The sequence below is a fragment of the Mustela erminea genome, chromosome 7 (assembly GCF_009829155.1).
Source record: "Mustela erminea isolate mMusErm1 chromosome 7, mMusErm1.Pri, whole genome shotgun sequence".
Lineage (NCBI taxonomy): Eukaryota > Metazoa > Chordata > Mammalia > Carnivora > Mustelidae > Mustela > Mustela erminea.
In genome coordinates, this window is record NC_045620.1 from 89,313,416 (window position 1) to 89,325,069 (window position 11,654).

An 11,654-nucleotide genomic window follows, 5' to 3' on the forward strand; every position below is an offset into this window, starting at 1 on the left:
AACTGAGCCACCCAGGCACCCTTATCTGAATTATTTTTAAAGGTCCTCCAGTAGCAACACAGAAAAAAAAAAAAAATTAGGTAAGTTACAAATACGAAAAGTGTGATTACAATTGAAAAGAATATGCATGCATTAAAAAATACTACAAGTGAACATGAAAAAGAAAGCAGCTACTGAAGCCATGGGGCGGCCATCTGGAAACACTGTTTTCAGTGGTTTTATTGTGTTCAAAGTATTTTTTAAATATACAAAGGAGTAAAGTAAGGAAAAAAAAACCCTGCCAAACTCTTGTTACTTGGGGCCACTCTTTCAATCTTTGCTACTGTTGCTATGTATTCACCTGATATCAAGAAAATGGGCAGCCCCTCACACCCTTTCTCCTTTCTCATAACCCCATTTCATTCATTCATTCATACATTTCTTGAAAAGGTAAAAAACACAAGCACATGATTCAAAAAACTGTTACTAAAACAATTTTTTTGAAAGATTTTTATTTATTTATTTATTTATTTGAGAGAGAGAGAGAGCACAAGATAGGGAAGGGGCAGGCAGAGAAAGCAGCGGGCTCCTCGTTGAGCAGGGACTCCTATGCTGGGCTCAATCCCAGGACCCCAGGATCAGAAAGCAGACATTTAACAATTGAGCCACACAGGTGCCCCCCAAAGTGTTCTAATATATATAAAGGCATATGGAGAAATCCTATCTCCACTCTGTACCTCCCATTGGTTTCTTATATTATGGTTTCAGAACTTCTTTTTGCAATTATAAGCATATATAAATAAGTATATATTCTTATTCCACCCTTCTTTCTCTCTCAGCACAGAAAGTAGCATATGAAATGCATGGTTGCATGCTGTGCCTCTTTTTTAAAAAATCACAATATATCTTAGAGCTCTTTTCCATCCCATCAGTCCATAGTCTCCCTCATTCTTTTCTACAACTATGCAATAGTCCATGGTTTACATGGGCCACAGTTGACTTAACCAGTACCCGGCTGACAAACACTGGGGTCATCCCTACCATGCTATTACAAACAATACCAACCATAATCACATGCATACATCAAATTTGTTCATGAGGGGCGCCTGGGTGGCTCAGTGGGTTGAAGCCTCTGCTTTCAGCTCAGGTCATGATCCCAGGGTCCTGGGATCGAGCCCCACATCCGGCTCTCTGCTCAGCAGGGAGCCTGCTTCCTCCTCTCTCTCTGTCTGCCTCTCTGCCTACTTGTGATCTCTGTCAAATAAATAAATAAATCTTAAAAAAAAAAAATTTGTTCATGAAAGTGCCTTGATGAAGCTTCTGGAATGGTTCAAGATATTAGATGATTACAAGGTCACCCGTTCACCAGGCTGAGAAGTTAGCCCCTTTTCTAGTTCTCATTATATATAGCATTATGTAGCAAAAGATGGAACAATTCCATGAATCAAGCAATTGTACTCTGAGGGGATTCATCTCATAAAAATAAAATGACTAAAACATGCAAATGAACGCATTTCTATAAAAAATGATGAATGTACATAAAAAGTGTAAAATATACTTATCAAAATGTGAACCAGGGGCGCCTGGGTGGCTCAGTGGGTTAAGCCTCTGCCTTCGGCTCAGGTCATGATCCCAGGGTCCTGGGATCGAGCCCCGCATCGGGCTTTCTGCTCAGCGGGAAGCCTGCTTCCTCCTCTCTCTCTCTGCCTGCCTCTCTGCCTACTGCCTACTTGTGATCTCTCTCTCTGTCAAATACATAAATAAAATCTTTAAAAAAAAAAAATGTGAACCACTGCCTTAGTATGGTAGATCTACAGAGTGCTTTGTAGCTCACCTCCCCACCTCTTTGCCCATCAGTGCTTTCTAATTTTACAAAAGTAATGTACTAGTTCTGTAATATAAAATTTAAAATGGTAAGTAAAATGTTAATTCAAATTAATCTGTATACATTTCTTTGATCTGTCTTATATTTGTACAGTGAGTGCTTCAGAGTTCCTGAAATATGTTTATGTGCCTCATTTAATTCTTAAACTAATCTTATGTATTTTCATTCTATCAAAATGGAAAAGGAGGCAACAAATGGTTAGGCAGTTGTGCTCAAGGTCATTCAAACAGAAAGCCTGGCAGAGACAAATTTCAAACCTAGATCTTTGGAATGCAGATTCAGTGTACTTTTAAAAACATAACTGTTGCTTCCTTAATTTTAATAATATTTCAGGAGTTACTCACATAATCAGAATTTGACAGATGAATTAAAATTATACAGTATAAGGCCTCAGTTCCTAAAGATCATATAATCAGATCTTATTGAAGGGAGAATGCTAGCATACAACTGGCAAAACTCCAGAGTTAGGAGAGGGATGTTTATAAATAAATTACTTAACTGGCAAAGTTTATGTCTAATATGGCCCCAAATGAATGCCTAATAAAAGTAACATCCTCTCAAGTTGGAAGATTCTCACCTTCAAGACAACCTTTGTCTTTGACTCCTGCTCTAGTCTGGTCTCCAAACTCCTCATGTAATTTCAAAATATGAATAAGCCATATTTTCAAGATGGTGATTATAAAATATACATATTTTCAAGCTTGGGACTTATGGACCAAGATGATAATAAGTTGACTAGGATGTACTCTTTCTCCCCATTGTCTCTCCTTCTTTCCTATAAAATCATACAGGGTAGCGGCACCTGGGTGGCTCCATCAGTTAAGTGTCTGCCTTTGGCTCAGGTCATGATTGCAGGGTTCTGGGATGGAGTCCTGTGATGGGCCCCCTGCTTGGCAGGGAATCTGTTTCTCCCTCTCCCACTCCCCTTGCTTGTGCTCTCTCTCTGCCAAATAAATAAATAAATAAAATACTTTAAAAAAATTATACAGGTTATTTTATAATATACATGGAGACCACTGATAAATCTTGGTTTGTTAAAGTATGTTTTTGAAAGGTTTTATTTTTTAATTTTAATTTTATTTTTAATAGAGGGAGTGGGGAAGGGGCAAGAGGGATAGGGGAGAGAGAATCTTTTTTTTTTAAAGAGTTTATTTATTTATTTGACAGCCAGAGATCACAAGTAGGCAGAGAGGCAGGCAGAGACAGAGGGTGGGGGAAGCAGGCTCTCCGCTGAGCAGAGAGCCCAATGCAGGGCTCCATCCCAGCACCCTGGGATCATGACCTTAGCTGAAGGCAGAGGCTTTAACCCACTAAGCCACCCAGGCACCCCGGGGAGAGAGAATCTTAAGCAGGCTCCACACTCAGCACAGAGCCCAGTCCAACTCAGGGCTCGATCTCACAACCCTGAGATCATGACCTGAGCCAAAATCAAAGTTGGATGCCTGAGTGACCGAGCCACCCAGCTGCCCCAAAATATATTTAATTCATTATTCCTCAAACTATGTCTCATATAACTCTTTTCCAAAATATGATTAGATATGTTTCAGAAAGGTGGAAAGGAAAGACCATAGTTAAATACAATGCACCCCTTTTGGAGATCCACAGTTCACAGTGGACATTAATATAATGAAGGCTCTAGAGAAGTCCTGTGTCACAGAAACCTCTGTTTAACCCAGTTTATTTTGACACAGAATTCTTCTACTGTAGCGTAACTATTTACATCTCATGCTTAGACTAACTGCTTGAATAAAAGTAGCTATTAATTGAACACCTGCAACAGACATCCAAAAATGGGTAGTTTTTAAATCTTTCCTAACACAGATGTCTTAATTCTTTAAAAAGTTCCTAGGTTCAATCTAGTGAACTCCTTCTTCATCACCCACCAAAGCCTTGCTCAAATATCTCATTTGAGAAATCTTCCCCAGTGCTCACTATATTACTAATTGCTACTTCCTCCTGGTTTATGCAGCATTTATTTATATCTCTATTATTTCACTTAACACATGATAAATCAGTTCATCTGTCTCCTTGCTAGATGGTAAGTTTGAGAGTAAGTTTGATTGTATTTTCAGCACCTTGAACACTGTAGGGCACATACGAGCTTCAAGATAAGCAGGTAAACAAAGTCACTTCTTCAGGTGTAACAGTTCCCCAGAATTCAATTCTTGTATTTCTATACTGTTAGCGAAACCTTGCCAACAGCGTGAGAATATTATGCTCTCTCCCTAAAACTTGCATCCATTACTGAGCAACAGTGGTCAGAGTTAACTCAGTTGTGACATGTCTTCTAGTCGAGCCCATTCAGTTTTTTCCTTAGGTGATTTTTGTTTGTTTATATCTCTGTGCCTTTGCACCCGCTGGTCCCTGCTCAGAATGCTGTCTCAAAGTTTTATGCACCTGGAAAACATTCTTACTCATCCTTAAGAATCAGGTTAAACAATACCGTCTTTGGAAAAGCCTTCATATCTTCCCATCCTTCCAGGAAGAGTAAGGAAATTTCTCAAGTCACACATTTATGCATCTACTACTACATAAGCACCATGGACAGAAAGATGAAGATGTGGAGTGGCACCTGGGTGGCTCAGTCAGTTAAGCATCCAACTCTCAATTTCAGCTTGGGTTATGATCTCAGGATCCTGGGATTAAGTCTCATGTTGGGCTATGCTCTCAGTGTGGACTTGGCTTATCCCTCTCCCTCTGCTCCTTCCCTTGTTTGAGCCCTCACTCTCTTACTTTCTCAAACAAATAGTCTTCAAAAAAAACAAAGAAAAAGAAAATGAAGATGTGGACCCCACATTCATGGAGGTCACAGTCTAGTAAGAAAGAAGATAGCCATATAAACAAATAACCACACTGTAATAATACTAAATGTAATACCAAAAGGAAGACTTATGGAATAGTTGACATATGTTTACTTTGTTACATTCTTCATTAGACATTAAAGCTCTAAAGACTGCTATACTCTCAACTGTCTTCTGAAGAAACTGCCTCCAAGCAGTTCTTCTTATATATGCTAAGATCTATACAATAGATAATGCATGAAACCAACCCTGCTTCTTGGGCCACACGCAAATGGACTAGCACATAGAGCCCTAACTAAAGATAATCTACAGGCTGAACTTGAGAGAGAACACCTAGGACATGTCTTGGCTCAAAATTCTGCCCAATAGGGGTCCTCTGTTTCAGGTGACAAACCAACCCAGTGAAGTTCCCCTTGGGAAATACAAATGTTAGGTGAGCAAAGTAAAAGAAGACAGGGTTCGAGGTCCAAATCCTATTCTAAATAATGCTTAGTTCCTGTTTTTTAAGGTTTTGAAAGCAGTAGGGCCAAGGGACAATATGGCTGCTGAGATGATTTCCTATTTAAATTTACATTAAACCCTCATCATCAGAGGCAATACATGCATGCCTCTTCCTTTCAATTGATAAAGGCTTAACATACCATATCACTATGTTTGAAATTAGGAAACAGGCTTAAAAGTCCTACAACTTGACCACAGTCCCTCAGTTGGTAAGTGGCAAAGCCAGAAATCAAAGACCAAATCTGATTTTTCTTGAAAATCTGCTAGGTAAATGGCCTCAAAAGCAACTGAGGACACTTAAAAAGTTGCCAAAGGTTAATGGAGAGAGGCTTAAAAGGAAGAGTTTATGCACAGAGTAAAAACAGAAATGTTCTGGAAGTCAATATGCTAGGAAATGTGAAATGAGGGGGGCACATCAGATTTTATTTTGGTCAAGTTAGTTTATCATTCCAACCTGGACCTCTCCCCTGAGCTGTTAGCTGTCTGTCTCTTACTCAAATATAGTATCAGTAAGGGTAAGAGCTTAATCTATCTGTTCACCAGAGTCTAAAACAAAGCCTAGCTTACAGTAAATGCTTAATAAATATTTGAGTAAGTGAACAAATTCTCGAAGAAGATATAGGAACATTCTACTGTGGACTCCAAGAAGGGTTATCATGAAATAAACTCCAGAGGTCATTTACAAGTATAGTTGATCCTCACTTTTTTATGGATCCTGTATTTGCAAGTTCTCCTCCTTGCTAAAATGTCTTTGTAACCACAAAATCAACACTCTCCGTGCTTTCTCAGTCATCCACAGACATGCCCAAAGTGCAAAAATTGAGTCACTTCTGCAACACATTCCAAGCTAAGTAGAACAAGGCAGGGCTCTGCATTTGTGTTTCCAGCCTCATACAGGGATAACTAGAGGACACAGATGGTAGGGGGCAGTGCAGGGCAGTGCAAAGAACTCTGGCTCAGGGGCCAATCAATCAGACAGGGTTTGAAGCCTAACTCTGGCACTTGTTAGAGGGCAGCCTCAGGGAAGTCGCTTAACACTTTGGAACCTCTTTTCTCTTTTGTAAAATAAAGAAAATAGAATTTACCAGGATGAACTGTATTTATATAAGATTACAATCTATGTAAGATGTATATATGGACATATTTTCCCTAGAAGCAGTGGTTCGGTATTTACTAATCTTGGTGATTTTATAGAAAATTGCTGTAAGTAATGAGAACCAAAAATAATCATTTGCAATGAAATAACAGAAAGATATAGAACACAATTATTTGGATTGAGTTCAGGTCAGTGTTAGGGTTCAAGAGATTCTGAAATAGAACCTCACCAGGCATACAGGTATGGATAAGGCTTTTAAGGAGAGAGAACAGCACAAACAGAGAGAAACCCAAGTGTGTAACAAACAGGTAGGTTTAGGAAATGGCCCTGCAGAAAGTCTGGAGCAGGAGATGAGGCCAGAACAGGGGGTCACAGTGCTTCTCTGTGCCTTCCATACTATTCTGCACTGCAGAACTTCTCCCTCTGCATTTAATTCTTGGTTTACAGGTCTCTCTCCCATTAAACTGTGGGCTCCTTAAAGACAAGATCTCTAGGAAAAAATCATAGTTATAATCTTTTAAATCTGCAAACAAGTAATTACTAAGCTCAAATACACCTGAAAAGACTGTAAAAAAAATAACTTTGGTTTTCAACCACAGCCTATACCAACTCAAAATAGCAACCAACTCAGAGATTTGCAGTTTTTCCAGGACTTTTCTTTGATGACCATTAATAATTCTGTAATTAATACTTTTGTTTTTCTTAGTACCTAGGCATTTGTTAGAATGGCTTTAAGATCTTCCTCTTTTCACATGATTTATTAACAGGGTTCAAACATATGGTCTATAGACAATGCAGTGTGCTGGCTTCTCAGAGTCAAAATTCCTATTACTTCACTCTACTAGACTTATTTCTCTATATACAAGGTACAGTCTCTTACCATAGTAAAATACAACGTGTGTGTGTGTGTGTGTGTATGTGTGTGTGTGTGTGTGTGTGTGTATATATATATACACATAAATATAACAACTAAAGAAAACAATGAGAATTTTTCACAAAAACTTGCAAAATTCGGGCCCAAACACAGTGTACATATTAAACTCACTGCTTACATTTCGCCTCTGTAAACTGAGAAAAACAATTCCAATTTATATGAAGTCACAAAACTAAGTACTTTGAGAACCTACAAAGTTTTGTACACGAGTATTTTCTCTTGCACACTCTTTCTCAAACACACGCAGCCTAAGGGGCCCATCACTCTTAATCCAATACTTCCATTTTCTTAAAAAAAAACCTCTACGGTCCAGTATCTAAATAAATATTTTCAAAACTCTAATGTGACTCTTCCCCATAAATTTCTTGGCATAATTTTATTTCGGCATAACATAGTTTGCACTATTATCTAGAAGCAACACCATTAAAACACAAACTGATATACTATAAATGTGAATACAAATCCTCTGTGAATGAGGAAAAGAGAATATTGTTTTTAAACAGTTTCGATGCTACATTATCCATAGTCTTGGTGTGGGCAAATCACATTGTGCTACACAGCTAAACTATGTTGTATATTTTATGATAAATATATGACAGGCCCTTACACTGCAAACTCTGCGCCACTAAAGTTAGGCTATTTAAAACATGATGTTAAGCAAAAAAAAGAAGAAAAAAAAGTATAATGAAAACTGCCTACTTAAAATAATACACTTTAAATTTCCGGTGGCCAGTGAACCCTTCCCACCTGCACTTTCAGGAACTGTCACCAAAACAACTGTACTGGGACAAAGATTTCAGAGAGAATATTACGATCAAATGCCACTTTAAGGAAGGCAAAAATAGTTTACCATTAACAAAACCGATTAAACTTTCCAACCTTGCAAAGCTCCCTGTACTGTGCATTCTGCGTCTCTTGCGTTCACCTTCCAGCTGCTTGGAAGGACCAAGTGGAAAATGTTAGTTTCCATGAGAGATGTGGATGAAATTTAAGGGGTGGGAGGGGTAAGGGGCTCCCTGGCAGAATGGAAGGCAGCAGAGAAGTGACCAGGACTAATTCAAATTAGGTATCAAGAACGAAAGCTGGAGTAAAGTGGGAGGTGGAGGGAGTAGAAGAAACGCAGATAACGCACCCCGGCCCGCGAATGGGGGAGGGGTGAAAACGCGCAACTCCTCCCCCTACTCGCCCGGGGAGGGGACCCGGGGATGCAACACCGGTCAGTTTGCCTCGCCGTGTTGCGCTGGGGTAGTGAGGGGACTCGCAAGCCAGAGGTTTCAGTCTGAAGGAGGCTGAGGGGGCTCTGGGAAGTTGAGGGGCGGGGGAAGAATTGCGCGCCTGTGCGGGGAGAAAGGGACTAAGACCCCCTAACACCAGCGGGAGGCAGAGGGTAACCCCAGCGGACGCCCCTTCTCGCCAAGGGCCACGACGTGGGACCCGCCGGCTTACCCTCACCACGGGAGCTCGGACAGGCGCGTGTCGCCCCTCACAGCCCCGACGGCTGCGGAAAGGGAGGCGCAGGGCGCCCCCAGAGCCTGGAGAGCGGCGCTTCCCGCGGGTCTCCTCCCCAGCAGCCAGGGTCCCCGAGCCCACCTGGCCTGACCAGAAGCCTTTCCTCCAGGTTGTACTCCTCTGCTTCTCCGAGAGCCTCAGCCGTCGCCGCAGAGGTCGCGGTCGCCAGGACAGTCTCGGCCTCCAGTACCAAAGCGTGAGCCACAGCACGGGAGAAGAGCCGCTGCCACTCGCCAGGTTACCTCTTACAGCACACTGGCTCCTTACTCCGCCTCCGAACCCAAGCCATTGGTTGCTGGGCACCGCCCCATTCGCCTATTGGACCGAAGATGATGCCGCTCAGTCACCTAGAAGGGCATGTGTGTTGCTTATTGGTCTAAATATGAATCAGTTCCCGCCCACTCCCTCAGAAGTTCCAGCTTCCGATTGGCATAAACATCTGTCTTTTCGCTCCCTTCGTTCTTTCTCTCAGAGTGGAGCGCCCCCTTTCGGGAGACATCGGCTCTGATTGGCTGAAAGGATGTTACGCTCGTCCTGGATAGGCATGGAGCCAAAGATGCGTCCAGCCCCCACGTGGGGAGGAGCCCTAGGCGCCGCACCTCTGGGTTTGTTTACACAGGCTCTTGCTGGCGCTTCCTTCTATTGGCTGGGCCAGCGGCCCCTCCCACCGGGTTGCGCCATTCAATCTAGGAAGGAGGAGCATGGGGGCGGGTCTCAGTGGGATTTCCCTAACTGTCCATTAGCAAGGGAGGAGCTTTGAGCTAAGCTGGATAGGACTCGCAGTGCTTCACAATCAGGAAGTTGGGGAGTTGGGGTACTTGGAAGGGCTGGAAAGAAGCAGAGGACTCTCTCACACGTCTACAAACAAACCTGACTTCTTGAGGGCTCTTAAATTTCCCCCTAAATTAAGGGTATCCCATTTTTGTTTGCTAAGGACTTTGAATCGTATCCCTCAGAAGTAGGGATTTCTTTATGGATCTTTATACATCTTTGTCTCTCCCCACCTCTCATGCTAACTGCACACATAACACAAAGTAGAGGCTTTGTAAGTGATTACACAATGAGTGGGTAAATGATAAAAATGAAAAGGAGAGTGAAATAAAGTCTCAGATTAAATAACAATGTTAAATATATATTTAATATAAATAAGCTAATACAAGGCTAGTTAAAAATCAGGGATCTACTATTAATTAAAAAGAGGAGAATGGAGGGGCACCTGGCTGGTTTAGTCAGTAGAGCATGTGACTCTTGATCTTGGGGTTATAAGTTTGAGCCCCATGTTGGGTGTAGATGACTTAAAAATAGTTTTTTTTTTTTTTTTAAAGGAGAATGGACATAAAGCCCACCGAAAATGAAGCTGGAAGATAAAGTTGAGGAAATATCCCATAAGGCGAAACAAAAAGCAAATTTGACAGAAAATAGGAGACAAAGTGTGAGAAAGTTTTCAGAAGTAGAGAACAGAGGCAGGGATATGATTAAATGATACCAAAAATATGTGTCATGACTGAATTAACCTGAGTCCTTTAATTGAAAGAACTCAACAAGTGCCCCAAACTTTAAATTAAAAAGGTTCACACCGGTAGAAATACTTGTTAAATTTTTACTATGTACCAGGCACTGCTTTAAGTCCTTAACATGGATTAATCCATTTAATCTTCAAAACAACATGAGTACTGTTATTATCCCCATTTTCAAACAGATAAACTGAAGTAAAAACAATTATGTAATTTACCCGAATCATTAGTGGTGGAGCTACACTGTGGTCCCTCTGCAGATGATGAACGGATTTGGATGTCAATACTGATGATACCACACATGTACTAAGAGTGCATTAAGAGATTTATTATGCATATAATGAGGTCTTTCATGCCTCAGGCTCCCACGCAGGGCAGAATATGTCTTGAGAGAGTCAGGAGGGGGAACTGACTTTGGCTTTAATTGTGGTTAGTGAGTAGTGCTGTGATAAGGGTTTTCAGGTACAGACTGGTGGTGGCTCACATGACCTGAGCTTCCCAAAGGAGAAAACACTGGGCTTACTGCTTTGCCTGCAAGTGGGGCAAGAGGAGAAGAGGGAGGCCTGGGGATCAAAAATCATCAGCAGTCAAATGTAAAAAATGGAGACAGATTCTCTATTACAAGTCAAATTCAAGTCAAAGTAGTAAGGATAAGGAGATGATCCTAAAAGTTTCTGGAGAGAAATAGGTCACATACATGAAATTAGGAATTAAGAAAACCAGATTTTCTATAGGTAACACAGGAAGACAGAAGCAATGAGCACTACCTTCAAAATTTGGAGAGAAACTATCTCTCAATGAGCACTACCTTCAAAATTTGGAGAGAAACTATCTCTAATCTAGATGTCTTAGTCTATTTGGGATACTATAACAAAATAGACTGGATGGTTTTAAAACAACAGAAATCTGTTGTCTGCAGCTCTGATGGCTGGGAAGTCCAATATCAAGGTGCTAGCAGACTCAGTATCTGGTGAAAGCCATCTTCCTGACTGACAGATGGCAGTCTGTCTGCCACAGCCTCACATGGCAGAAGGGATGAGGGAACTCTCTAGGGCCTCTTTCATAATGGCACTAATCTTATTCATGATGTCTTCACCCTCACGACCTTCTAAAGGCCCCACCTCAAATTACCATCACATTGGGGATTAAGTTTCAACAAATTTGGGGTGACACAGGTGTATGGCACTAGAAGCTGTCCCCAGCCATACCATCCATTAAGTGTGAGGGTAGAATAAAAACATTTCACACAATCAAGTTCTCAACAAATTTATCTCTCAGGTATCCCTTATCAGGGACTATTGGAGGATGGGCACCACCACAGTTAGAAAGTAAATCAAGAGAGAAGAGAACACAGGGGGCGTCTGGGTGGCTCAGTAGGTTAAGTCTCTGCCTTCAACTCAGGTCATGATCTCAGGGTCCTGGGATCGAGCCCTGC

The 11,654-nt window shown here is 41.3% G+C and overlaps 1 protein-coding gene across 2 annotated transcripts in view; it reads right to left on the minus strand.

The window, feature by feature from the left end:
• The window catches only part of PAIP2B (poly(A) binding protein interacting protein 2B), a 30,671-nt gene extending 21,674 nt beyond the window's left edge, over positions 1 to 8,997 (minus strand). The window contains exon 1 of one of the 2 annotated variants that reach the window (XM_032352407.1): positions 8,787 to 8,997. The gene's annotated coding sequence lies outside the window, so the exon portion shown is untranslated. The remainder of the gene's footprint in view (positions 1 to 8,786) is intronic. The other variant, XM_032352408.1, reaches the window with a different exon arrangement.
• Positions 8,998 to 11,654: the final 2,657 nt, after the last annotated feature.